This window comes from Equus quagga, chromosome 11 (assembly GCF_021613505.1).
Source record: "Equus quagga isolate Etosha38 chromosome 11, UCLA_HA_Equagga_1.0, whole genome shotgun sequence".
Classification (NCBI taxonomy): domain Eukaryota; kingdom Metazoa; phylum Chordata; class Mammalia; order Perissodactyla; family Equidae; genus Equus; species Equus quagga.
In genome coordinates this window covers 49,318,850-49,345,155 of record NC_060277.1, presented here as the reverse complement: position 1 = coordinate 49,345,155, position 26,306 = coordinate 49,318,850, and the positions used below count along the sequence as shown (strand labels likewise).

Genomic DNA, 26,306 nt, shown 5'->3' with positions numbered 1-26,306 from the left:
TTGAGGTGCGCAGGAGACAGAGACCTACCCTGGGGTCTGGGGTTGTGGGTTGGGGGTGGGGTGACTTAAGTGAGAGTTGAGAGCCCTGGAGTGAGTGACAAATTGATACTGATGATCTGCAGCTGCTTTTGACTTGGAGTCACCTGCCAATTTAGTCTTAAGGAGAAGCTGAGGATCCAGGTGTATAGAATCTACATTTCGTGCCGCTGTAATGACAGAATTGGAAACTTGAGGAGTCTTAAACATATAGTCGGTCTCCCTTTTAAAATATCTGCCAAATTCTAAAGCTGTGTATGGTGGGAGGTAGGCAGAAAATGTCTGAAAAGACAAGCCATCACTTGAGGCCAAAGTGACAGAGGCCAGTAATACCCTCAGTTGAAAGCTGTGGAGTCAGGTCTTGTGATCAAGGGCAAACCAGAAGTAGCTGAAATCTTCCCAAACCTACAACATAGCCTCTACCCCTCTCAGCTCCTTTTGAATTAATGTAACTTACCTTCTACTCTGTCTGCCCAGCAGAACAAGGAGTCAGCCTTCCCAACATCTGGAAGCTCTGTGAACCAGCATTCAGTAAAAAATTGCTAAGTGTATGAAGAGACAGGACCATTTGATCAAAAACCAAGAGAAAACACAAACAGTAGAAAGCAAACAGAGATGATCCATATATTGAAGTTAGCAGACAAAGATTTTATGACTATTATGTCTAGGAACATAGAGCAAAAGGACAAAAGAGGTAAGAAGGTGGAGAATTACTTTAGAGAATTGGGGTGTGTGTGTGTGTGTGTGTGTGTGTGTATGTATGTATATGGATCAAATAAACATTGTACAACCAAAAAGAATATTTGACAATAAGAATTCAGTGATGTGTTTACAAACACATTGGACTCAGTAGATGACAATATTAATGAATTAGAAGGCAAGTTAATAGAAAATGTTCAAATTGAAGCACAGAGAGGGAAAAAAAATACTAAAACAGATAAGAGCATAAAATACATTTGGGATCTGGTTAAAAGATCTGTCCTATATACAATTTGAATTCTAAAAGGAGAAGAGAGAATGAATTGGTCAGAAACACTATCTAAAAGGTTTTTCTCATGAGTTTTAGAACATCAACCCATGTATTCCAGAGGCTTTGTCAGCCTGTAAGGATATGTTCAAAGAAAACCACAACCATATACAGAATGAAATGCCATCTTACATTGCTGAAGATCCCAACCTAGAAGTCTATACTCAGTGAAAACATCCTTTTAAAATTAAGATGAAATAATAGTTTTGGCAAATAGAAATTGAGAGAATTTGTCACCAGCAGACTTTCACTAAAAGAAATGCCACCAGGGAGTTCCTTAGGCAGAAGGAAAATGATCCTAGAAGAAGGTCAGAGTAGGGAGGGGGCTTACATGAGGTTGAAATGTTCTTTTGTTCTAGGATTATTAGCTACCTGAAAAATTCTTATTAGATTATAATGTCAAGAATGGATATTGTAATCTCTAAGGAACAACTGAAATAATAGTGAGGGTGTGCATATTCAGCAAGTTAAAAAGGGAACTATAGGTTAGTAAAAACATTTGGTTAAACCAGAAGAAGGAAAGGAAAATATTTACAAAAAAAAGATGTTCAATAGAAAACAGTAAGATCACAGATATGAACCCAGGCATACATGTAATTAAAATAAATACAAGTGGATTAAATAATCCTAGTAGAAGTCTTAAGATTGTCAGACTTCATTAAGAAAACAACAAACATGCAAATTAAAATAGACATACCTTAATATAAGGACAAAGAAAAGTTGGAAAGAAAGGGATGGAAAAAGAAAGCTAGTGGAGTTATACTAATTTCATTTACAGCTTTAAGGCAAGAAGCATTACTAGAAATAAAGAGGAACCTTTCATAATGGTTAAGGGATCAATCTATCATGAAGATGTCACAATCTTAAATCTGTTGTGTTCTCAATAGCATAGCTTTGAAGTACATAAAGCAAACAAAGCACAAAACTCATAGGAGATAGCGACATTTCCACGATCACAGTGGGAGACTGTAAGACATCCCTCTTGAAAGCTGATCAAACAAGCAGGTAAAATTAGTAAGTATATAGAAGATCTGAACAAAGAGCTAATAAAAAACTTAATTGTGTACCCAACTATGCAAGAAATTATTCTTTTCAACTGAATGTGGAACATTTGTCAAAATTGACTAAACGCTGGGACGTGAATGTAACCTTAACGGATTTCAAAAGTTTGAAGTTATTTAGAGAATCTTCTTTGACAACACTGGTATTCAGTTAGAAATCGAGAAAAAAGACAGCTAGAAAAGGTCCAGCTTCCTTCAAATTAAAATTTATGTTTAAATAACCGTGGGTTGTAAAAGAAACTGCAATAGAAAATAGAGAATATACTAAACTGAATGGTTATGAAGATGCTACATATCAAAAGTTTCAGAATAAAAGTTTCAGCTAAAACCGTGCTCAGAGGGAGCCTTATAGCTGTAAGTATATGTATTCAGAAAACAAGAATAAGACCAAAAAAATTAATGATCTGAGTTTCCATCTCCAGAAAAACAATTAAACCTAGAGAAAATAGAAGGAATGAAGTACTAAAGAGCAGAGATCAGTGGAACAGAAAATATGTAATAGAAAAATTTAATAAAGCAAAATTGAGATCTTTGAAGAGATTAATATACTTGATAAACCTTTAACAAGACTAATGAAAAATATAAGGCAAGCACAAATGACAAATATCAGGTATGAAGAAGGGGGAAACACAGATGATCCCACAGACAGTAGAAAGATAATAAGAGAGTATTGTTAACAATTTTACAAGTAAGTTTTAAGTGAAATGGAAAAATTCCTGGTAAAATACAAATCTGTCAAAATTAATAAATGAATTAGAAAACCTAAATAGTCACATAGCTGTTAAAGAAATTGCATCCATTTTTATAAACCCTCATACAAAGAAAACCCTAGGCCCATGTGGCTTTACTCGTATATCGTTTAAAACACAATTCTTATACAAACTCTTAACAGAAAGTGAAACCAGAGGGAAAACTTCCAAATTCTTCTTATAAGACCAGCATAATCTTCATATTGAACCTGTTTAGGATAGTATAAGAAGGGAAAATTATAGACAAATTTTTCTTATGTGCATAGATGTGAAAATCTGAAACAAAATATTAGAAGGTCAAATCCATCAATATATAAAAAGCGCAAGGTGAGGGTTTATTCCAAATGTGTAAGGGGTGTTTGTTATTTATAAACATTCACAGGGCAGTTGATGCAATTCCTGACATTAATGAAACAATTATGAATATCTAGATAATACAGAAAATGCATTTGTTAAAAGTCAATATCCATTCATGATTAAAATTTCTTAGCAACCCAGAAGTAGAAGGGAATTCTCTTAGTCTGATAAAAAGTACTTTTTTAATCTTATTTTATAGCTATGAGTAGCTAGGAAAAGCCTGTAGCAAAAATTAGATTTCCCAGTGATTTTGACAGCTTTCCCCTTGAGATCAGGAATGCAACAAGGATGTCCCTACATCAACGCAAGAGATAAAAAAATCATATGGATTAGAAAGTAAGAATAAAATTTATTATTAACATGATTTGCGTATAAGGAAGATCTGATAGAATCTTCAGGCAAATTATTAGAATTAAGTGGGTTTACCAGGGCACCTGGAAACAAGGTCAATGTACAATAATCAATTGTATTTTTATGTACCAGCAACAGACAAATAGAAAATGAATTTAAGAAATTGGTAGTTGAAAAAGCATCAAAATATAAAAAATGTAGGGAAAAATTGAGTGATGCATGTGTAAGAACTTTATGCAAAAAATCACAAAATATTATTCAGAATAATTAAAGAAGATCCAAACTGACCGAAGCACATACGGTGTTAATCAATAAGGCGTAGAATAGCCAAGGCAATCTTGAAGAATAAAGCTGGGGGACTTAATTATCAAATGTCAAGATGTGTTATAAGGCTGCAGTAATTACAATATTGGATTGGGGTAAAGAACAACAAATAGACCAATGAATAGAGTTCAGAAACAGACCTGTTGGTCATCTGATTCAGGACAAATGTGACATTGCAGTTCAGAGAGGAAAAGGTGGTCTTTTCAATAAATGATGCTGGAGTGGTTGGGTACCATGGAAAATAATTACCACACAAATGTCAATTCCAGATGGAATTCCAATTCTAATTGTCAAAGAAAAAGCTCTTGGGAGAAAGCAGAGGTGAGAATCTCTCATCTTGTGCAGGCAAAGGTTTCTTAAATAGAACAAGACAAAACAAAACCCCAGAAACACTAACATTTTAAAAAGGCTGATAAAATTGGACTTCATTAAAATTAAGAAAATTTATCAAAAGGTCCCAGTAAGAAAGTAAATAGACAACTCACAGATTTGAGGAAACTCATGGAAATTTATGTCAAGAAATATAAGGTACTCTTACAATAAAAAAAAAAAAAATTAGACATCCTGATAGAAATATGGGCAAAAGTCTTGAAATGGCTCTTCATTACAGATATCCAAGTACCCAATAAAGGTATGAAAAAATATTCAATTTCTTTAGTCATTGGGACATGCAAATTAAAACCACAATGTGATCCCAGTAAAGACATCGTTCTGGCTAAAATGAAAAATATCCCAAATACCAAGTATTGGCAAGGATGTGGAGTAACTCATCTCTCATATACTACTGTTGGTAATATAAATTGGTACAACCATTAAAAATTTCTTTTTGTCATTATCTGCCTGAAATCCTCTGACCCAGCAATTCCACTCTTAGGAATATACCCAACAGAAATGTACAAAAGTTGAATTCAAGAGTGTTCATGGGAGCACTGTTTCTAATAGCCTCGCACTGTAAACTCCCTGAATGCACGTCAACCAGAGAAGGGAAAAATAATTAAATAGAATATTGTTTGGCCGTGTTCTAAAAATTTTACGGAACAATGTGTATTCATCTCACAAAGGCAGTATGACTCAAAAAAGCTAGATTCAAATGTGAGTACATATTGTATGACTCCATTTATGTAAACTTCAAAAATAGACAAAACTAATCTATACTGTTGGACGTCAGGTCAGTGATGATCATATGGTGGTTAGTAATTGGAACAGGGCATGAGGGAGGGGTCTGGGTTGCTGGTAACAGTTTCTTGTTCTCAGTGCTGGTTACATGGGTTCAATTTTTGAAAATTGAGCAGAACTCTTCATTTTGTGTGCTTTTTTGCATGCATGTTATACTTCAACAGTAAGTTAAAAAAAAAGAAAAAGACAAAGCACTGTACTCGCGTTGATTGGTTTCCTGGGATTGGTATTATAGTGGGACTTTTCAAAGACTCAGAGAGAGCCTTGGGGTGCTCTGAGCAGGACTTGTTTCTTTTGTCATTCAACTCTTTCCACACCCTTTGTTCGATTTCTCCTCCTAAGCCAGCTCAGCGGTCACGCTCAGATGTAGAACAGGAGGTCCTCGGTAGAGCTGCTCTTACTGAGCCCTCCCGGGAGTAAGAACTATGGTTAAGTGTTGTGCGCTTGAATGGACTTTCCTGCTGGGAAACCGCAATCAAAATGAGTTAAAAAGTGAGCTACAATGTTAATAAGGCACTGGCCAGGTAGTCAGGTCTTGAGATGCTGCCCAGCGTGATAGGAAGATTTTTTTTTGTTTAATGAGTAGAAATTCAGAGAAGCTGCCTATGGAAAATAAGAACTTGATTTTGTCAGGAGAATAACAAGCTTTGAAAGAAATTCAGGGTTTTAAGAATGATATTGTCATTCAACTTAGAATCAACTACATACAACACTGCAAAAAAGAACAATGGCTATATACAAGGTGTAGGTGATTTCCACATGTTTAAAGAGAAGAGAAAAGTGACACTTTTAATTCTGACATGATTACACTTTAGTTGAAAATTAAATTATGCTAATTATTGGAATAAATAGGGGTTTGGCTTTACACCCTGTAATCTTTTTGATTTCTGTCGTTCTGTCATTCTCTGCCTTCCCATGTTCAATTCCAAAGCAGATCCTGCTGGCATCGCCTACACAATACATCCAAAATCTGACCACCACTTCCCCTGCTGCTCTTATGCTCGATCCTGGTCCAAACCACTAGCATTTCTCACCTGGGTTTTGGCCATAGCCCCCTAATTACGTCTCTGCCTTGCCCTCTCCTTGCCCAAGGCAGAGCTGATCCTTTCAAACTGAGTCATGTCATATTCCTTTTAGTCTCAAAAGGCCTCAATGGCTTTCCATTAAATTCAGTGGAAAAGTCAAATTCCTCACCAAGCTCTACAGGGACTTGCCTGATCTCACCACATTCCACACCTGTCTGCCCACCCAACCTTCAGGAAATGCTCTTGGCTGACTCTGAACCAAGTGATGATGTTCAGTCACCGCTCAGTCTCGTTCTCTCATTAAGGCCTTCCCTGACCAGCTTATTTAATATTGAATCCCAGCCCTCTTACCAAGACCCCCTTTCACCTCTTCTTTCTGTTTTTCTAGAGGGATTAAGAGGATCTAACGTATTTTGTAATTTTATTGTTTATACTGTTGATCTTTCTTCCCTATTGGAAGGTAAGCTCTGTGTGGGCAGGGATTTTGGTCTTTTGCTCACTGTTGAACCCTCAGTACCTGAAACAATGCCTGGCATAGACGTGGTGCTTAATAAATACTTAAAATTATTATGACTATCAGCAAGAGAAAGTTTGATAATATGCTATGAAAACTTAATATTGAAATGTTTTGAATTTGGTGTTTTTTCTTATTCTTGGTGCTTATACAAAAGCTTAAAAAGTAACTAGAATATTGCTCTGTGAATAAATCTACTAATTTATTCTAAGTTGAAACACTTATTTAAAAGTCTTTAAGTTTTAGTTTGCCCTTGTGTTTGTTTTACTTTTCTTAACAGTTGTCTGTTTTTCATAATGGTATATAGAAATTATTCATTTGAGCCCTTCTTAGAATAGGATCAATTTATTCTAAAAAGCAAAGTGAAATTGACTACAGTAAAACTCAGCTATCTATAATTTCTGAGAAATGAACCTGAAATTTACATAATGTTATAAACTGATGTTACCCCCCCAAAAAAATGATAAAAAGAAACATTTACATTTATTGAGGTGTAAGGCTGTTTAGTTCATTCATACATTTCTGTGCTTAAGTTTCATGGTTTTTAAGCCTTTCTAAATTTAAATTTTCTTTTCTTATATTTTGCTGTCACATTATCGCCAGCTGTGCATGGGATCCAATGACCAGACTTTATGACCGAGACGTGTACATTGGCCAGGGAAGGCCTGTAGTGTTTTCTCGAGAATCAGGAACACATGCTTAGCTCTTAAAACCTTATGATTTCAATTTGGGCTTTTCAGAACCTTTCTCCCCTCATTTCCTTGTCTGCCTTGCTGGTGGATCATTGTCATGGAAGGTAGAGCTGGAAGAGGTCAGCCTGGGCCTGTTCCCCTTGGCCTTCTGGTGGTCCCAGGAGTGACCTGTGACTTAGACATCCATCACAGCTGTTATGCACTGCTTCTGATCAGGGTTTTTTTCTGTTCAAACACCCTGTGGTACAAGAGATTGTCTCAAAGCCGACCCTCTCTCCCCTCCTGTAATCTACTTTTTTTTGAGGTACTTGGGAGGTAGGTTTTTCTTAGTTTTTAACAAAATTAGGAAATGATAAAAGGGTCTTCCTACCTCCTCCACTCTTCACCTCTCTCCTGCGTTCCCTCTCCTTTGTCTTAAACCTAAATTATGTAGCAGAAGATGATGACACGCCTGCAGATGGAGATGATTGCTCTTTGGCTCCAGACTGAGGCAACTGTAGTCTCAGACATTTTGGGGCTAGGCTCTCATAGGAGCAGGGCCTGGCCTCAGGGATACTACTGTGTGGGACAGAAGCTGGAAGGAACAGCTGTGGCGTGAGGGAGTGACTATAGTTGGGAGCGTGGGCTCAGTGTCCCTACGTTTAACATCCTTTCCACCTGCCCTTTCATCCCAGCTGTTTCCACTCTTCTAAAGATGTCACTGGGACCCTGGATGAAAGTAAGGCAGGTTCTAAGGCTGACGGGGCAGGGTGGGAGTGGGAGGTTCTGGGAGCAGAGAGGCCCTCAGTATAAAAGGAAAGGGGCATTGTAGGGGTGGGACCGGGAATGAGTTAAACCTTGGTCATCTGGATGTGGGTAATCAGTTATATATGAAGACCCAAGATCGCTTAGTCTTTGTGCTTGCACTTGGTGTTAATTAGTGGAAGCATTTGTGAATAGTGCAAAACTTCTTTAGAATACCCATGGTACCACTGAAGATAAAAACATGGGTTATGTTTTATGACTTTAATTCTAATTTTGTAGCCTTTAAGTTTATTTGCTTTTATTTTCATAGGGTTGATTTAGACTACCATAGATTTCATATTTATTAAGATTGCTAACACTAGCAAGATAATGTTTAGGGTCTGTTCCTTAACTCAATGTCCCTAAATTGGTTTTATGGGGAAGCTGGAGAATTTGCCTTCAGAGAATTCATAATGGTTTAGTACTGCCAGTTACATACTTTTTTTAGTTGATTTCTTGGAGTTAATTGAATAATTCATTGATTGAATACTAGCTATTTTGATGAGGCTTTTAATTTGTGAAGGAGAAAGGAGAGAATATGAGAATGAATGAGAGTAAGAACATTACCAGAGGATGGGGGTTGGGAGTGGGAAGGGAGCTAGTAGCTGCTGATGACCACTAGAGGCCTCTCTTAAGCCAAGTTTCATGGTTAGTATTACCAGATTTCCATAGTGGGGCCTGGCTCTGTCATTGTACATTAAGCATATTTTGTGTTATAGTTCTGAATAAATAGTATGACAGCACTTTTATTCTAGAGTATATATTATAATATAACCCAAATGTTTTCTTTAGTGTATGTATATATCAGAACAACTGATGATCCTTTAGACTGAAAACAAAGTAGGAATCTCTTCTCTCTGCTCTTTTTTCACTCTCTAAATAAGCTTTTGGTGAAAACATGTAATCAAAGAATATGGCCAGATGAAAATTATATGTCTCTCTGACGGTGCAAGGATATTTGGGTTTAAAATCATTACTGATTTAACATGTTGTGTTTGATCGTTGAGAGTATTTTCTATTTTTCTGATGGTAGACTGTAAGTAAAGTTATTTAAAATTGTGTGTTAAAAATTATGTGTATTTCTTTCATGATTATAATCAGCTTCTAATATCAAAAAGCTATTTAAAAATGACTCAGAAATCTTCTTCGACTTAATATTATCTGGGGTAAAATTAAATGCTTTCCGTCCGGAGGAATGAAAGTCGGTCTTGTTTTTAGTTTGGAATCATTTTGGCTGTGGGTTGACCTTGCCTTGAAGGCCAGCAGGTGGGGCAAGGTCGTCCCGGCTGATCAGAACAGTTCCATATAGGGAGGCTGACAGTGGGGCTTGGTTCCACCTTTGCCAAGTCCTTGTTCCTATAGGATTTTCTTTGCGGTGACCACGACTGGTTGGTTGTCCGAACTGGAACAAGTTCTGGGTTCTTGGATGCCACATTTGGGTTGTGACTAATCTATTTATTGCCCTGCTTGGTGGCCTTTGGCCAGTTTCTCTTGGTTCCATGAGGGCAGGGAGTTGTGTGTATTTAGTTTATTGTTGTATCTGTAGGAGTCTTGGAGAGTGTCTACTATATAGAAGATCCTCAGTAAATGATCTTGTTGAATTTCAAAATTAACATGTAGTATGTAATAATAATTTGGTTTTTCAGTGAAAGAAATTAAAGGAGAAACCAGTAATTCCTGTAGGAGAAAATACACTGAGAATCTCTCTCCTGCCACCTGGTCTATTTTTGGTATGACTTCAGTTTTAGATATGTTTTGAAGAAGATTAAAATAATACCTGGATTCTGATCTAACTTTGTGTAATACATATTTTATATAACAAGGCGTAACATAGTGCCTGGTGAATGGTAAATAAAAAAGTTAAAACATGTTTTACAGCATCACTTTTAGTATACACCACGCTTCTTCTAATCAGCCGTCAATGTCATTATTTTATAGGTGAGAAAATCGATGTTTAGGGAAGGCAGAGTATTTTGCTCCAGGCCACACAGCTGATCGGGGCAGAGCTGGGCTCCACCCAGGTCGCTGGACTCAGAGCCTTTGCTTTTTTATTACAGCATGCAGCTTCTCATGCAGAGTTAGAGCAGAACTTGCAAATATTTTTCAGCTGTGCTGAAATAACTCATTTGTGATGTGATTTGAATGTAACTTGAAAGTATAAAAGATATTGTCAATAGAAATGTGTTTACAGGGAGGGGGGTAGTACCTTTTATTTAGTGTTTATTTCGTGCCAGACTTTCTGTCAGAACTACATATGTTCTGATTTAATCCTTTCTGTTCTCCTAGGAATTATTATTCCCATTTTAGAGATGAGGAAACTGAGTCTCAGAAAGATTAGAAACTTCCCTAAGAAGTGGCAGAGCTGCTGTTCAATCTCAGGTCTTAAATTCCCGAACCTGTATTTTTCCATCGTACAACAGTGCCTCATGTTACAATAGTTATTTTACAATTAACTGATTTTATGCTTTCAGAATTATCTTTTGAGTTTTGCTGATGAGTTTTTCTAAATTTGAGCTGCAGCATACCTTATAACATTTCAGGAATTTTCTTTCACAGTTACCCACCTGTATAACACTTTCTAAAAAATAGAACATTCCTAAATACTGTATACACCTTGTAAATCACACTATCGTATTTCATTTCATTTGGCATTGTTTTTTTTCCTTTGCATGGAACTGGAAAGAAGCAAGATTAAATTATATAACTGTATTTTTCTATTTCAAATCCTTTTTTGATGTGTCCTCTTCTACACTTAAATTATTTGAGTTTCACTCAAGATTTTCATTTTGTTTAAACTCTTTGCTTTTGCTATTAGGAACAGCAGTGAAAAGAAAGGAATCCATTACCTCATTTCATAGTGAAAAAAGGTCGTAGGTACTTTGTGTTCTTTAACATTTTAGGTGTAATGTAAGAAATCTGCGTTTGTTGACTTTCTGTTCTCTTCGACGGCCATTTGACTTACTTTCCCATTAAACTGGTACTTACACTTAGAAAATTGTAGCACTTACGCTATAATTGGTAAGATTTTCTTGCCTTTTCTGTTACAACACTCTGGTTTTACAGTGTCTGTTATAATTTAACTTAAAAATTTATTGAAACTGGTCTACAAAGGTTTTAAAAAAATGAAATTACGAAGTATACTATTTACCTAATTTATTTACTCCCAAATCGAGGCCACCCTTATCAGCCACGGATAGTCAACCCTTCCAAAACACGTCCACTCCCTGTCACACACTTCTGTTGCTTTTTCTTCCAGTAACTTAGTTTTCTCACTATTTGCTTGTATTTTCTTTTATATCTTGAATTAAGTTATAGAGTTTCTTACATAGATATTCTACATCTTAAGTTTATTTTTAAATATTTCACGTATATATTGTGAATGGTATCATTGTTACTACAGTTTGGTCTTTGTCTTTTCTCCCTTTTCTTTTCTGTGTGTAGCAGAAGAGATTTTAAAAATAAAGTGATACATTAAGATGTCAACAACACATGTAGTACGGCAGAGCTTCCACTGCCAAGCAGTGTTTCCTGTCCCTGCGCCCAGGCCCACTCCTTAAACACAGCCACTTTTAACCACTTCTCTTGTTTTGTTCTTCTGATGGCTATTTCCATATCTCTAAGTAATACATCATACAAGTATTTTGGTTATAATACAATTTATTCACTTCTTCAAAGTCCTGGATTCTAAATCACAAGTACTCAACTAAAAATAACAGGGTTTATAGAAAAAGGAGGTTGGGCGGACCACTTAAAACCTATACATCTGTGTAACTAGAGCAGGGAAGGGTTTGTAACTAGAGTCAGAAGGGACTGAACCTGCTAAGTTGTGGAGTTAAGGGCAATATGCATAAAAGTTGGGAGAAGCAGGTAATAAACACTTCTAAAGCAGGGCACATGGGCCAGCCTGAGCCAAGAGGCATAGTGGATGGCACTGTGTTTCTCTGGGCTCTCAGCTCTGTGATATGCTTTGCCTTTTACTGTGTTTCTTGGTGGCATAAAGCATTAACGTGCCGGGGCAGATTGCAACATGACTAGGTCACTTGCTGCCGCCTCTGACTTAAAAACACATTTGACACCTTGTGCCAGAAAAATGGACTCCCCTTGCCCAGTCTGTTCTGTCATGTGGCTTGCTGCTGCATTAGGGTTGATTGACAGAGCCTAGGTCACATCTTTATCTTAGCTATTATGGAGATTGGAAAACAGATTTTTACATTCTACCTTGAGAAAGTGGGATTAATTATTAGGGGAACTATCAAAATGTGGAGAATATGTTCAGAAGTTTTGGGTATTCAGGAGAGGTCCAGCACACACACATGCACATATGTGTATACGCATATGTGTGGTCTATCAATGGACATATATCTTCATTCATCAATTTTAAATATTATTTCTTCCCCACTATGACACATGAAGATTCAGCGTGCTTTCATTACCTATTAGCTTCGCCTCATCATTTCCCTAATCTTGAGTTATTTTATTTCTTCTACTGATTGCCTTTTGATTTTCAATTATTTATTTAAATCTCTATTATCTTGTTCTATTAACTTTTCTCAGTATCTCTCAACCTTCCCCTTTGTAAGAAGGTGACATTAATGCCCTCTACTCCTTTTCTCCATCTCTTTCTTCCTGTCCAATTCCCATGTTCTGTTGGCTACTTATTTTTACATTGCCAAGACTGATAACATTAAATTCTGTACTATAACCGTAGTTAAATCTTCCAAACTTTTATCTATAGGTTGATTCTGAAAGTTAAAAATCAGTAAAACTCTTGACATTATTATGATTGCTTAAATATGTTTCACCACTGAGCTGACCAGGGAGTAAGAGTTTATTTATTTTTTTACTCAGGTCAGATGTCTCTGCCCCTGGGCCCCTAAAAGGAGATGTCCTTGGCATCTAGAGCAAACGGTTTACCTTTTCTTATAGTGCATTAATTCCGCAAAATCTTGCTACATTTTAGATGCTTCATATTTGGGCCATGGCATTCTTTTAGATCATTTTGGAGTTTTTAGAGTTTCTAATTACCTTTCCTTTTCTCCTTGAAAAAGGATAACCAGCCTTTAACATATCTTGAGGATCAGTACTCTGGCTTGGAATCCTCTTTTCTTTCTGTGCCTCCGGGAGCCCTCTGACATTCTGGTCCAGCCTTGACTGCCGTTCTCTAAATCTGCACAGTTGTCTCCAGGGAGGTTTCTCCATTTCACTGTTAAATACATCGTTTTCTGGGCCTTATGACTTCCTCTTTCATGGTTTCTCCCTCGTTTTTCTGAGGGACGCACATAATTAACGTCTTCATGCAAAAAGGGCATAGCGAGGGAGACTTTGGACACTTGCATTTGGAAAAAATGTATTTATTTTGCACTCACGTTTGATTGATAGATAACCAGATATAGAATCCTGCATTCATAGTAACATATACTGAGCACTTTGAAGATAACGCTTCAGTATATACTTGTGTCACGTTGGGGTAAAAAAGTTTGCTAGCCGGATTCTCCTCCTTTTGCAAGTGATCTGTGTGTTTATTTTTCTGGAAACTTTTATGACATTTTTTGTTCTTTTATACTGAAATACTGCAGGTTTGGGTCTAAATGTGAGTCTGTTTCACTCATTTTGCCTCTATGACTTTCCTCTGCAAACTTATTACTTATTTAAAAATATTATATCTTTTCTCTTTTGTATATTTTCTTTTCACAAAACTTTTGCCAGTTGGATAATAGACCTTTTGGGTTGATTCTCTGTGTCTCTCTTCTTTTCTGTCTTAGTTTTTGTCTTATTGTGTTCTTGCCATGTTTGGGACATTTCTTCTATTTTATCTTTTAAGTCTTATTTTGAATATTTTAATTTCAACAATCACCATTTTTTTTTCTTGTGCTCAGTTCTTTTTGTGACATGCCATTGGTTTTGTTTTATGCCATGTGTCTTCAGTTGTTCTGGGTATACTAATGTAATGTAAATTATATTTGTCTATATTATAAAATAACAGTAGTTTTTTTAAGTTCTGTTTTGTAAGTTATCTTTGTTTCTTCAGTAGTATCTTTTTTGTTTTTGTTGGTTATTTGGGAGAGCTGACTGGTGCAGTTTTCCTGTAGGTCTCTTTCCTCGGTTAGCATCTCCTCTCTGAGGACAGTTGAGTAGATCTGTGCACATGGATGAAACTTTACTTTAGGGGGAGTGAGTGGGAAGACTGTCCTCAGGAAGGGGCGGGTGCCTCTCGATGTGCAAATGAGTGAGGCTCAACTCTTTGACATCAGCCCTCACAGTGTAGGCCTGTCGTGGTAGGCAGTTGGAGTGATTTTATCAGAGCCTAGCTTCTTTGCTGGTCTCTGGGGTCAGGGTTGGAAAGATGTGTTTTATTTGGGGGAAGTGGGACAGTTGGTACAGCTGCATTATTTAATCCCCCTGTTTCATTCCCAGTTCTTACCCCCGCCTTCCACACCTGCTGATGAGCCCATCTGTGGTCTCTGGGGAGATTTTCTTCTCTTCCTCTGTACGCCGCCTGCCCCACTCACCATGTGTCTGAGCTGTAGCTTCTTCTGTGCTTGGCCTACATTTTCATCACACGCCACAAGAGACTTGTTTCAGTCATTTTTGTCTAATAATCACCACTCCTCCCTGACTTTGTTGTTTGGGCTGTTATACGCCCTTTCGTATTCATTTCCTATCTTGGGAGAGAAGGGAGAGAAAAGCATATATTCAGTCCATCATCTTGAATTGGAAAGCTTCTCTATTACATTTTTTCATTTTTTGACAGGGAGCCTGATGATTTATGTATCTTAGTCTATATATTGTCATTTCACCAAAATCTCACTCATTTCAGTAGTTTCTTAGTTGATTTTCTGGGTTGGTAATCTTATTCTGCTAGTAAGAGCAATTTTGTCTCTTCTTTTCTAATCAATATACTTTTTTCTCATTTGGCTAGAACCGCTGAACAATGTTGAATGATGGTGATGATAGCAGACATTGAACGTGATATTTCCAAAGCCCAGTCTTGAACTTATTGAATTGTTAAGGAGAAAATGGAAAGTGTCAACTTTATTGTATAGATTTCTGGCTTATTGAGAAAAGTATCAGAAATTTCCTGCGTAGGCAGTGTTTTCGAGTGAACTGATTTGGCACTTATAGCCTGAGTGTCTCTTATATATTATTTTTTACCAATAACCACAATTCAGAATTAGGGTTGGGTAAGAAGGGAAAATTAACTTTCTAAAGTAATAAATCCTTTCAATAGAGTTTACCAAATTTTAGATGACAAAGGTGGTAAATCATAATTGGGTAGCAAAATTAATATTATCCTCAACAGTAAATCAAGGAAAACAAGTCACTTAACTGGCAGCTATTATTGATCTTCTACCATAAAGCCAATAAAGACCTAGTGGACCAGCCATAACTGAAGAGATGCCCACGTGTGATCACGTGACTGACCTGATTGACAGCTGAACCACGAGTCATTGCAAGGACAAAAAGATCTGGTTATTGCTTATCGTGTAGAAGAAATCAACCACTTGTTTTATTTTTGTTTTTTTAAAGTGGTTTAAGAATTCCCCAGTAGATATTAAGACAGATTCAGGATGTGAAACTACAGGGTAGAGAATTTGGAAATGCTTGGTGGATGTTGCAGGGAAGCGATTTTATCTCAAAGTAAAAATACTTTATGTCAATTTTATCCATAAACGGACTTTAACTCCGTTGAAATTATTGAAAAGTGAAATGAGCTGCTGCTTGTGGTCATGAGACCCCCATTAATGGGAGAGATTTGATGATCCTCTGGCGGAGAATGTTAAGAGGAGGGCTGGGGAGGATGGCCTACACAGTCTCTTCTACATCTGAGACCACGTGGAGTAAAGGGAAACTATCCTTTAGCGTTTCAGAATTAATAAGTATTATATCTCAATATTAAATACTGTAATTAAACAATACAGGTACTGGAAGAAGCTGTCCATTTACCTTTTATGCTTTACACAGGATTTCTTTCATATTTCTAGTAAAATGCCTTGTGTCCTTAGACTGTTATTTTGCCAGCTTTAGCTTCTTTTTACCGTAATCAAATATATTATTTCTCCCGTTTTGTAAGTAGACCACTCACCCAATTTTATAGTGACTTTTTCATAACATCTCTGCCATCTGCCTTTTTTTTTTTTAAAGATTGGCACCTGAGCTAACAACTGTCGCCAATCTTCTTTTTTTTTTTCTGCTTCGTCTCCCCAAATCTCCCCAGCACACAGTTGCATATTCTAGTTGTGGGTCCCTCTAGTTGCCATCTGCTTTTTTAATTTCTCACGGCTGCTCCTGTCTCTTCTCCCTCCTCCCTGTTGGTTTAAGCCCACTTTGACTGAGATGGGACCACCTGCAGTGCCCCTTGAATCATTTGTTCCTTTCCGTTCTCATTGCCCTATTCAAGCCATATGATTTATCTCTAGGACACAGTGTCCTCTTGCTCCTTTGAAGCCCTTCCTTCTCGCCAAGGTAATTTTTTTCACTGAAGAACTGCTTGTATTACTGCTTCTGTAGTTCAGTTCTGTCAGTGGTTTCGAGTTGCTCTCAAAACAAAATGTAAAACTTTGTGATGACATAGTTGGTCCTCCGTTACCTGTCCCTGTGTGCTGTCTCATATCATTTTCTCCACACATGTCTGGTAGTCCAGCAATATTCAATTGTTTGTAGTTCCCTGAAAACATCCTCTTCTTTGTTTCTGCAGTGCCCTGCCACATGCTGTTCCTCTGCTCTTCTTCCGCTGGATGGATCTGATTAGTTTTTCAACACTTCGTTTACAACTTTTCTCCTCCTCCGGGAAGCTGCTTTCCCGTTGTCTTTTAAGTGTGCAGCAGATTCGTCTTTGTGATATTCTCAGGGCACTTTATGTCCAACTCTCTCAGGGCACGTTTCCCTTCTGTGCTGTGTTTGTAATGTCGTCCTCTGGTTCTCTCGCTAGACTGCCCTTTATCTCTGTATCTCTCACAACTACTAGTGTGTGTAGCAGCGTATAGTAGATGTGAAATAAAAATTCATTTCTTGCCTTGTAGTCAGAGATTAGGTTTCTTAGAATCTGTTTTCCAAGATGTGGCTAAGAATCTTGAAGTAGGTAGAAAAAGACTTCTGAGTAGCTTGAGGTGATTGCCATAAAAACCCACGCATAAAAGCACACACACACTAATTCTATAGAAGGGGCTACGAGGCCCTTAAGCATATCCTGTTCAACTTTGACTTTACATAAATTCTAACTTGTTTACTTAGTGTCGTTAGCTCACATTAGGTTAGAAGCAATGCATCAGAAGATGGGGAAAACTTATGTTGACAAAGGTAAGGATGTTTTCAAGACTAAAGCTGATATATTGATAGCCTGAAAACAAAGCACTCTGTGGGAAAATATAAAGCAACAAAAAATAAGCAAGAATATTTTTTAAAAATCACAGCAGTTTGTAGGCTTTTAATGTAGAAACAAGTGACAACATGGATGGACCTTGAGGGCATTCTGCTGAGTGAAATAAGTCAGAGGGAGAAAGTCAAATACCATATGATCTCACTCATAAGTAGAAGATAAAAACAACAACAACAAAAAAACAAACACATAGCATTGGAGATTGGACTGGTGGTTACCACTGGGGAAGGAGAGTGGGGAGGGCAAAAGGGGTGATTAGGGTCACATGTGAGGGGATGCACTATAATTAGCATTCGGGTGGTGAACATGATGTAATGTATACAGAATTCGAAATATGATGTACATCCAAAAAAAATAAAAATTAAAAATAAAAAAATTAAAAAAAATCACAGCAGTTTGTAGGCTTTTAATATAGAAACAAGGAAGACACTTGCCTTGATCACATGGTGTTATAATTGATGTTCCAAATGCTGTCTGTCATCATGAAGAGGTTAATTTCTGTTCTGTGTTTGAAATGCAGTATTATTGCTTAAAGGTATGAATGGGGTGAACTCTCAAATATGTTGAATAACTCAGCCCCCTACTGTGCTAGATAAATGAGTTCTTGCTGAGTTTCTTTCTAAAAGCTGCCGGGTACTGGTACTTTGCTTCTAATCATTAATTTCCTTTTGGTTATATTCCCATTACTAATAATATTATGTAGTGATCTTCTGTTAGGGCGTTTTTCTATTAATTTCTGATTTCTCCTGTCGCATTTGGAAAATAATAAAATGACCCTTTTCTCTTGGCCCTTATTGTTTTTTCCTTAGTTCTTTTAATCATGGAACTGCTTATGAATTTTCAGTGGTGGAAACCTCAGTGTGTCATTAATTCTCATATTATTTTGTATTAACCTCCCTCTGACATTTTCCAAACTTTGCTTTAACTGGATTGGTGGGGAGGAAAAGAGGGGGGAGATTAATCCTCCATTTTCGTAGGTCGAGATATTGAGGTGTGACAGATACCATATGTAGTAACAGTACTACAAGTCCCTGTGCTGTGGTTTGGGACTATTAATCTTGGTGTGAATCACTCGAGACCTGTTTGTTATGCCTTTCAGCGTGGTTAATCTCCTCCAGGGGAGGTTGGGCGAGTGGTGCCAAGGGGTGGAGGTGGGGTTGACTAATCTGCTAAGTAGCCTTTTATCTGAGAGTCTAGTTTCTCATTAGTATTTCTGACCAAAAGGGTAGATGATTGGAAGTACAGATTTTTGTTTTTAATTAGTCTCTCTAGAGATGAGAGGCTTATTTTTGAAGAATGGAATTTTAAGGAAGCCTGACAACCTCAGTTTTCATGTGACTGAAAAAGTTTGGCGGCTGGAAAAGCTTTCACAACTAGGAGTCGGAGCCAGACTTCCCAGTGACTCGGCTGCTCTTTGGGAGTTAGACTCATGGGTAACCTGTCCCTCTGCTCTGAGGTCACAGTGGTTCCCTTTAGGGTGCTGCTCATGGGACTTTTATGCTTCTTCCCTAACAATTCCAAAGGCTAGCATGGGGTTTATCCTTCCATCGTGTGCATCATAAAGATCTTCATTACTCCATCCCGTATTTACGCATTTTAATCAGGTCAGTTGATATCCACCACAGGCATAGGGCTACATAATGCTTCATTATCTCTACACGAAAGATATTTTCCTCCTCTCTCATACCACAATAAAATTATAATGCTACTGTATTACCAGTTTTACAGGTTTAGAAGCAGAGAGTTTGGTAGTTTTGCCCAAGATCCTGTAGGATAATAGAGAAGTAGCCAAAAGTGAAGAGACTTTGGAAGCCACCAGTTCATTTCCCTGTGCACTGCATGGTAACATCCTGACAGACAGTCATCAAGCTCCTCCTAGCCTCTTCCCATAAAATGAGGCAACCACTTCTCTCGTTGTGTAGTTCTAGTGGTTATAGAAAGTTTTCAGCTGAAATTTGCTTTTCTCCAACTTCCACCTGTTGATTCTGATTCTTCTCTCTTGTAAGACCATGTTTGTACCTGCTTCTACAGGGCTTGTCTTGAAATATCTGGATAGCTTCCCAGCCTCCTCATAGTCTTCTCCTCTCTAGGCTAAATATTCTATCCATCCCTTTCAACTGTTACTTAAATCTTCTGGTCTCCAGATTCCTTACCATACTGGCTGCTCCTCTCTGGACATGCTCTCAATGTATAGTGACCCTTTTTGCTTCAAATGGCTTAAAAATGTTACTTGAGATATTGTCTAGCCCAATGCCTAGTTGAACTTGTTTTCTCCTGAGGCTTGGCTTGTATCATGACCTAGAAGGATACCTATGTTTTTTATGCTTCTTTTCTGGAATATCTGAAAAGGTAGTGAGTTCTGGGTCATTGGATATGTTAAGCCGATGTGCATAATGTCAGAGGTGTTATAGATAAAAACAAGTAGAAAGCGTGTTGGGAGTGTGGTGTCCTTACAAAAATCCATTAAAATGGCTATTTAAAAGAACACCTTTATGGAATACCAACTATAAAAATAGGGCCTGTTCGATTGCATAAATTGAGAATAATACTTGAGTGACTATTCTTCTCTTTGAAGGGCACTTAGGTGATTTTGTTCTTTAACCAATGACTGACTGACCTTGTAAGGATATTTTGCATCTGTGAAAGACTGCATCTTTTGTCAAAAACATTAAGTTCACAAAAATTACATCAACATTTTCCCTTTATGTCAACATATAGCACTTTCATTTTCTCCACATTTGCCCACCTTGTTTACTTATTCTTTATGGAGTCAATATATGGGGCAATACAACTAGGTTGCTATAGACTTTTAGAAAACACTTAATCAGTATTATTATTAGTATTGTTTTGTCCATTACCAACTACTCACCCATTTTCTCTACTAGGATAATGTTAACTGTGCTGTGTTAAATGATCTCAGCCATTTATCAGTGACGATTTTGTAAATGGAATGTTGTTCACTTTTAATCCTAAAATCAAGTTGTTGAAATAGATATTGACCTTACTATAAATTCGGGGCCGCACAGCTGATAGATTTTGCCAAATTATGGCAATGGGAGTTTTTTGTGGTGACTGTTTTAGGACAAGTAATGTTTTAGTGACTATGTTAATATTCTACTGTAGTGTATAGAGTCTTATGTTTTTCCATGAGGTAATTTTTAAAATGTGTGGCTGTTGTGTCCAATAATTTGTTGCGTATAAGGACATTCAATGAGAGGGTTCTTGTGTTACAAGGAAAGGATGTTAAAAAACCAAAATCTCTCAAGTAAATTGTGGTCTGTAACAGTTCCACCCTCGGGGAAGGGAGGCTCGTTGAAACTTCCATGACTATTAATCTTGAGAAAGAGCATGCATGTCTTGTTGGACTGAAGCCTCTAGCCATCTTATCAAGCCAGTGCGACAAAAGTAGGATCAGTTTGCATCCCTTTTTGGCCCATTAATGAAAATGAAAGTGGTAGGAATACATGGATGGTATGTTGGCTCCCTTGACAAGTAAGTGTAGGGTGTGAGTCATGAATATTCCCATTTCTTGATTTTAGCAATTGTCTCCCCAAAGTCACTCACCAGAAATATACAGTAAGAAGTTGAATTTTCTTGGATCACTTGACTTCTTTTGGAGAATGGGTAAAAAAGGCTTCCAGCTGGAGCTGTCAGTTTTTTTGTGCAACAGGCGCCTACCCTTCGCCTTTTGTGAAGATAACTTGATACACTCCTTCCTTCTTTTGCTAACATGAAACGTACTGTCCTGGCTTTTGCAGACCCCCAGGCTGTAAGGCCGACTGTGCGGTCTGGTTAGTACGCAGAGCTTTGTGGGGTGGAGAGGGATCTCAGCCTTGGTTTTCCACTGGTTGCTGGGTGACCCTGGGCAAGTGAGTCAACCTCTTGTCTATTTTCTTTCCTACTTTATAAAATTGAGACTTTCTTTTCCTCCTCAGTTTTTAAAAAAAGTTTAAGACAATTAAAGAAAGATAGATAAGAGATTCTCGAATGAGCTAACACCTATCTGGATACTTTAGTTAATACAGATAGTTAATATAGATATATAATACAGACTTTTCAGACTACTAGAATAAATTGAAATGCCCCAGATGGGTTCAATATGTATTTCAGATTGTCTATGTTAAATAAAAAATGTAAGTCTGGTCTAATTTATATAAATCATTGCAATCTCTTTTGGGGAAAAGCAATGTAGTTATTTATGTTGTCCGTGTAAAGTACATTATAGCATTAAAGAACTTCATGGACACTCAAGGATTGTTTAGTCATAGAAACCCTTAAAATTCCTCCTCGGAGTCTACTTGACTCATATGGACCCTCCAAAATCATCTAGTTAACCAAATTTTTAAGTTGTATCAAAATTATTTCATATCTTTAGGGCTTTCACGTTTTAATTTAATTTTGCTCTGTTTTAAAAAAACAGTGGATGAATTATGCTCATGCTAGAAAAGTATTTGGGTTCCAGTTTACATAAATTTAATTACAGTTTTTGTATCCCAGAGGTCTAGTTCTGTTGTGCCTTTAAAATCCCATTAGCTCATGCACACTCCATTTCTCATATTTGGGTGCCCTATAAACCTATAGACTTCAGTAACCTGAGCTGCAGTCTGCAGTTTCTAATATAGTCTGCTCTTAGGTGTATGACCATAAAACTCCTTAAAGGGAATCTTCTGTTTGTGGACCTAAAAGTGCTGTACTTGAGGTGACAGTGAGGCCAGATTCTGATGTGAGAAGGTTTGGGAAAGTATAAAACACTCTACTGATGGTAGAACTGTTGTCTAATAGGGTAAGCCTGTGACTCATTGTAGTTTCCTTGCTTTTTATTCCCGTGAGCCATAGAAAGAACCCACTGTAGGGGGTTGGAAATATTCTTTCCTATGATTGTGGGATGACAGAGTGGTTGCTTTTTCCAACCACCATATGTGGTGATTAGGCTCTTTCGGAATGACATTGGGGTACTCTCTGAACAAACAGCAGCAGCCTTCCAAATAACTTATAATAAATAAAGTATGTAAGACGTTTTCCCCAACCAGATGTAATGTTCAATAGGAGTGGAATAAATTTAAAATAACCTCCCACAGGAAGATTTAGGAAATGCCTAGATGGACTACGAAAGCAGTCATGCTGTTAGAAATGAGCCAACACCTTTCCCATTTTCGGGTGAGAATATATGATTTAAATATACCTTTAAATTTCATTTTCTTAATTTCTGGGATTACTTAGAAAATGCATTGATTGATAAAATCTAAAAATGTCAGTGAACTAATAGTGTGTTTGAGCTATTACAGAGTCTTTGTTTCCAATATTCAAAAATGTTTGAGCAGATAGTGCCTGTGGGTGTTGGTTCGTTTTCCTGAATGTTTAGAAATGGATAGAATTTTGTAAATTAAGTTGTATTTTACATAGAGTGAAATCCAATTCCTGGGGGAGTTCTAGAAAGCTGGCATCTACACCTGTGCCTCTGAGCTCCCTCTCAACCACCTAAAACAACAGCTTCAGAATTTCTAGGAGAAGCAAGGTGGAGGTCGGAGTAGGGGACAGCGAGAGGACTGGTCCTGACGCAGTGTTTTGTTTGCAGACGTGGTTCTTTTACCTGGGTTTTGTGTTCATTTAGATAAGTTTGGGGGAAAGGCTTTATATCTGTCCTAGCCAGCCTTTGGTGCCCCCACTACTCTTCCAGTCAGACGCAAGCCAGAACAGACGTGTGCAGACCTTCGAGATGTACTTTGACTCAGATTATGACCAGCTGGGGCTCTCACAAGGCTTCAGAACTTTGTTTTCCTCTCTGCAGGATGGGAGGGGAAGACACTAGCAGTGGAGAGAGTTAGTGTGAGGACCTGGACCTCAAAGCTGCCTGGGAGCCTGAGGATGCCTCAGGGAGGCCTGGCAGCTTGCCCACTGGTCTTATGGCAAGGACTCTTCAGTACGACACTGTAGAAGACATCATGCCAAACTAGGCTATGCTAAAGGCATTCTTATTAAAATTATGTATTCAATCAGTTCATTCATTGGACCATTATTCATTGAGCACTTTCTAGCACTTTCTAGATGTTCTCGAAGTAGAAGACATAGAAGACAGAACAGACAATATTTGCCCCCTCAGAGCTTAGATTCTATTGGGGGGACAGCAAACATATATGTATTTAGGTCAGGTCATGATAAGTTTTATGAAGAACGATGAAGTTTAAAAGGATAGCGAAGTAAAAGGAGATTCTATGTTACACGACTGGTCAGGGATGACCATGCTCAGGTGGGGCCTTTTGAACAGATACTTAAGTCAAGAAGGAAGCTATGTAAATATCTGGGGAGGAATAGTAGGGAGCATTAATAGCACATGCAAAAGTCTGGGCAGGAATGCGGCTGGCCTGTTGGACTAACAGCAACAGGGCTGGTATGGTTGTAGGAAATGGGGTTGTACAAGTAATCAGCAATCAGATCAGGAGCAAAATAAGGATGCCTGCTCTCCCGTTATTAATCAACACTATTCTGGTGGATCTAAATTATAAGGCTAGAAAATTTAAAAAATTGTTATAGGAAAGAAAAAAATGAAGTTATTTGTATTTTAGAGGACATGTCTGTATACTTGTGAAAACCCAGGAGACTTTAGCTAAACCATTGAGAATTTAAAAAATTGAGAAAGGAAGCTTAATATACAATGAATATTTTTAATCAATAGTTTTTCCCTAAACTAGTGATAAATAGCCAGAAAGGGAAAATGACCAAAAGATCCTATTCATAATCAAAACAAATAACCTATAAAATGTTTAAGAATACATTTTACAAGAAAGATAGTGAATGTATGCTGAAAATAATAAGATCTTACAGACGGCCTTAAAACAAGACTTGAACATACTTGTGTTCTTGGATGGCAAAGCACTGTCATGTAAACAGCATTTAGTACAACCCCAATTTCAATACTGATGGAGATTTTCAGGGTTTTTTTAACTGCCCAAAAATATTTGAAACTTTTTATAGAAGAATAAATGCCCCTAAATAGCCAAGAAAGCACAGTGAAAGGGATTTTCCATTAGTTGAAAATTAAAACTACTGCAAAGCCATGTTAACAACCTGTGTCTAGCAACTGACGTATAGGTCAGGGGTTAGCAAACTTTGTAAAGGGCCAGATAGGAAATATTTTCAGCTTTGTGGGCCATATGATCTCTGTCTTGACTGCTCAGCTCTGCCTTTATAGCACAAAAGCAGCTGTATGGATGTGACTGGATTTATTTTTTACCTGTGTTTTACCAATTCATGCCATAAATCTTAGAACAAAATAGTGCTCAGAAACAGACAACACGATATGGGACAAAGGTGATATTTCAAGTCACTTGGAAAAGACAGTTTATATAATAAATGGTGCTGACAAAGTTTAGATTAATCTGAAAAAAAGCCCATTAAATTCCTACCTAACACATAAAAATAAATTCTTGATATATAAAGATTTAACTTTAAAAACTAAACCATAAAATAATACAAGAAAATTTAGGAGACTATTGTATAATCTAGGAATGGAGGATATATTTTTAAACAAGACAGAAAATATAGAAACTGTAAAAAAGGGAGAGATATTTGACTACATGTAAATGAAATTTTGTTTGTGGCAAAGTTATAAAATTTGGTAACATATAATCTGTAAACAAAAATGGCAGTCTGTGAAAAATATTTGTAACATATGTGAAGAAAAAGGTCTAATATCTGTAACGTGCAAAGTGCCTCTACATTGACCCAGTAAAAAAAAGGACAGAGTTCTTGAAAAGAGAAATCAAATGGCCGGTGGCTGCAGGAAAATATGCTCAGCGTCACTAGAAGCTGTATTCTTCTTCCGTAAAACGGGATAGTTGTAGTACCCGCCTCATGGTGTTGTCAGAAGGATTAAATCAGATAATTAAATAAAGCATTAAAGTGCTTGCACATGGTATGGGCTCAGCAAATGTGGTTTCTTACCCTGCAGAAATAAAAGCCTGAGCAGGCAGGATTGCCGAGAAAGGATAGTTACAGCAGTTTGTTTGTAGTTGGAGAAACTAACTGAATGGCCCATCAGCAGGGAAATAATTGAATGAATTGTTGTGTGTCATCACTGTGGAATTTTATTCTGTTGTTAAACTAGTTTAAATCATATCCATAGGTTTAGAAAGTGGTTTTTGGTGTATTGTTTAGGTGAAAAGCAAATTTTAGAGAAATACAGAAGGTATGATTTCAGTTTTATAGAATTATGTGGCAAAGGTCCTTTGATATGTTTTTATATAATGCTGAAGCATTAAATTTCTACCTTTAAAAATCACTGTTTTGATGCAGAACATTCTAAAAACAGATTGTATAATTCATTGCCTTCTCCACTGACACCTTTCAATATTTGATCTCTCCCTCTCTTTTTCTTTTTAAACTCAGGGTCATTACAGCATGAAGTCTTGTTCTGGGTTAAAATACCAGGATGCTTTCAGAGAACTAAAGTGTAGAGGTATTTGTTGTTGATGCCCCAGCTTTTGGGATACTCCCTGCTTTTTTCTTTCTTTTTAAAGACTTTATTTTTTTTAAAACAGTTTTAGGTTTACAAAAAATTGAGAGGAAGGGACAGAGATTTCCTATAAACCCCCTGCCCCGAAGCATGCGTAGCCTCCCCCATTATCAACATCACTCGTCAGAATGTGTACTTTTTTTTTTAAATTGGATGAACCTACATTGATGTAGCACAATCACCCAAAGTCCAGAGTTTACCTTAGGGTTCCCTCTTGGTGGTGAATATTCTGAGGGTTTGGACAAATGTATGATGACATATATCCATTATTATAGCATCAGAGCCTTTTCACTGCCCTAAAAATCCTCTGTGCTCTGCCTGTT

At 37.3% G+C, this 26,306-nt stretch overlaps 1 protein-coding gene across 6 annotated transcripts in view; it reads left to right on the top strand.

Annotated features, from left to right (window-relative positions):
- BCKDHB (branched chain keto acid dehydrogenase E1 subunit beta) overlaps positions 1-26,306 on the top strand; it is a 228,280-nt gene that overhangs the window by 87,409 nt on the left and 114,565 nt on the right. Inside the window, exon 10 of one of the 6 annotated variants that reach the window (XR_006890591.1) lies at positions 517-730. The exons of 4 other annotated variants lie outside the window; for them this stretch is intronic. The gene's annotated coding sequence lies outside the window, so the exon portion shown is untranslated. Of the gene's footprint in view, positions 1-513; positions 731-26,306 lie in introns of all 6 variants that reach the window. One more of the 6 variants, XR_006890592.1, reaches the window with a different exon arrangement.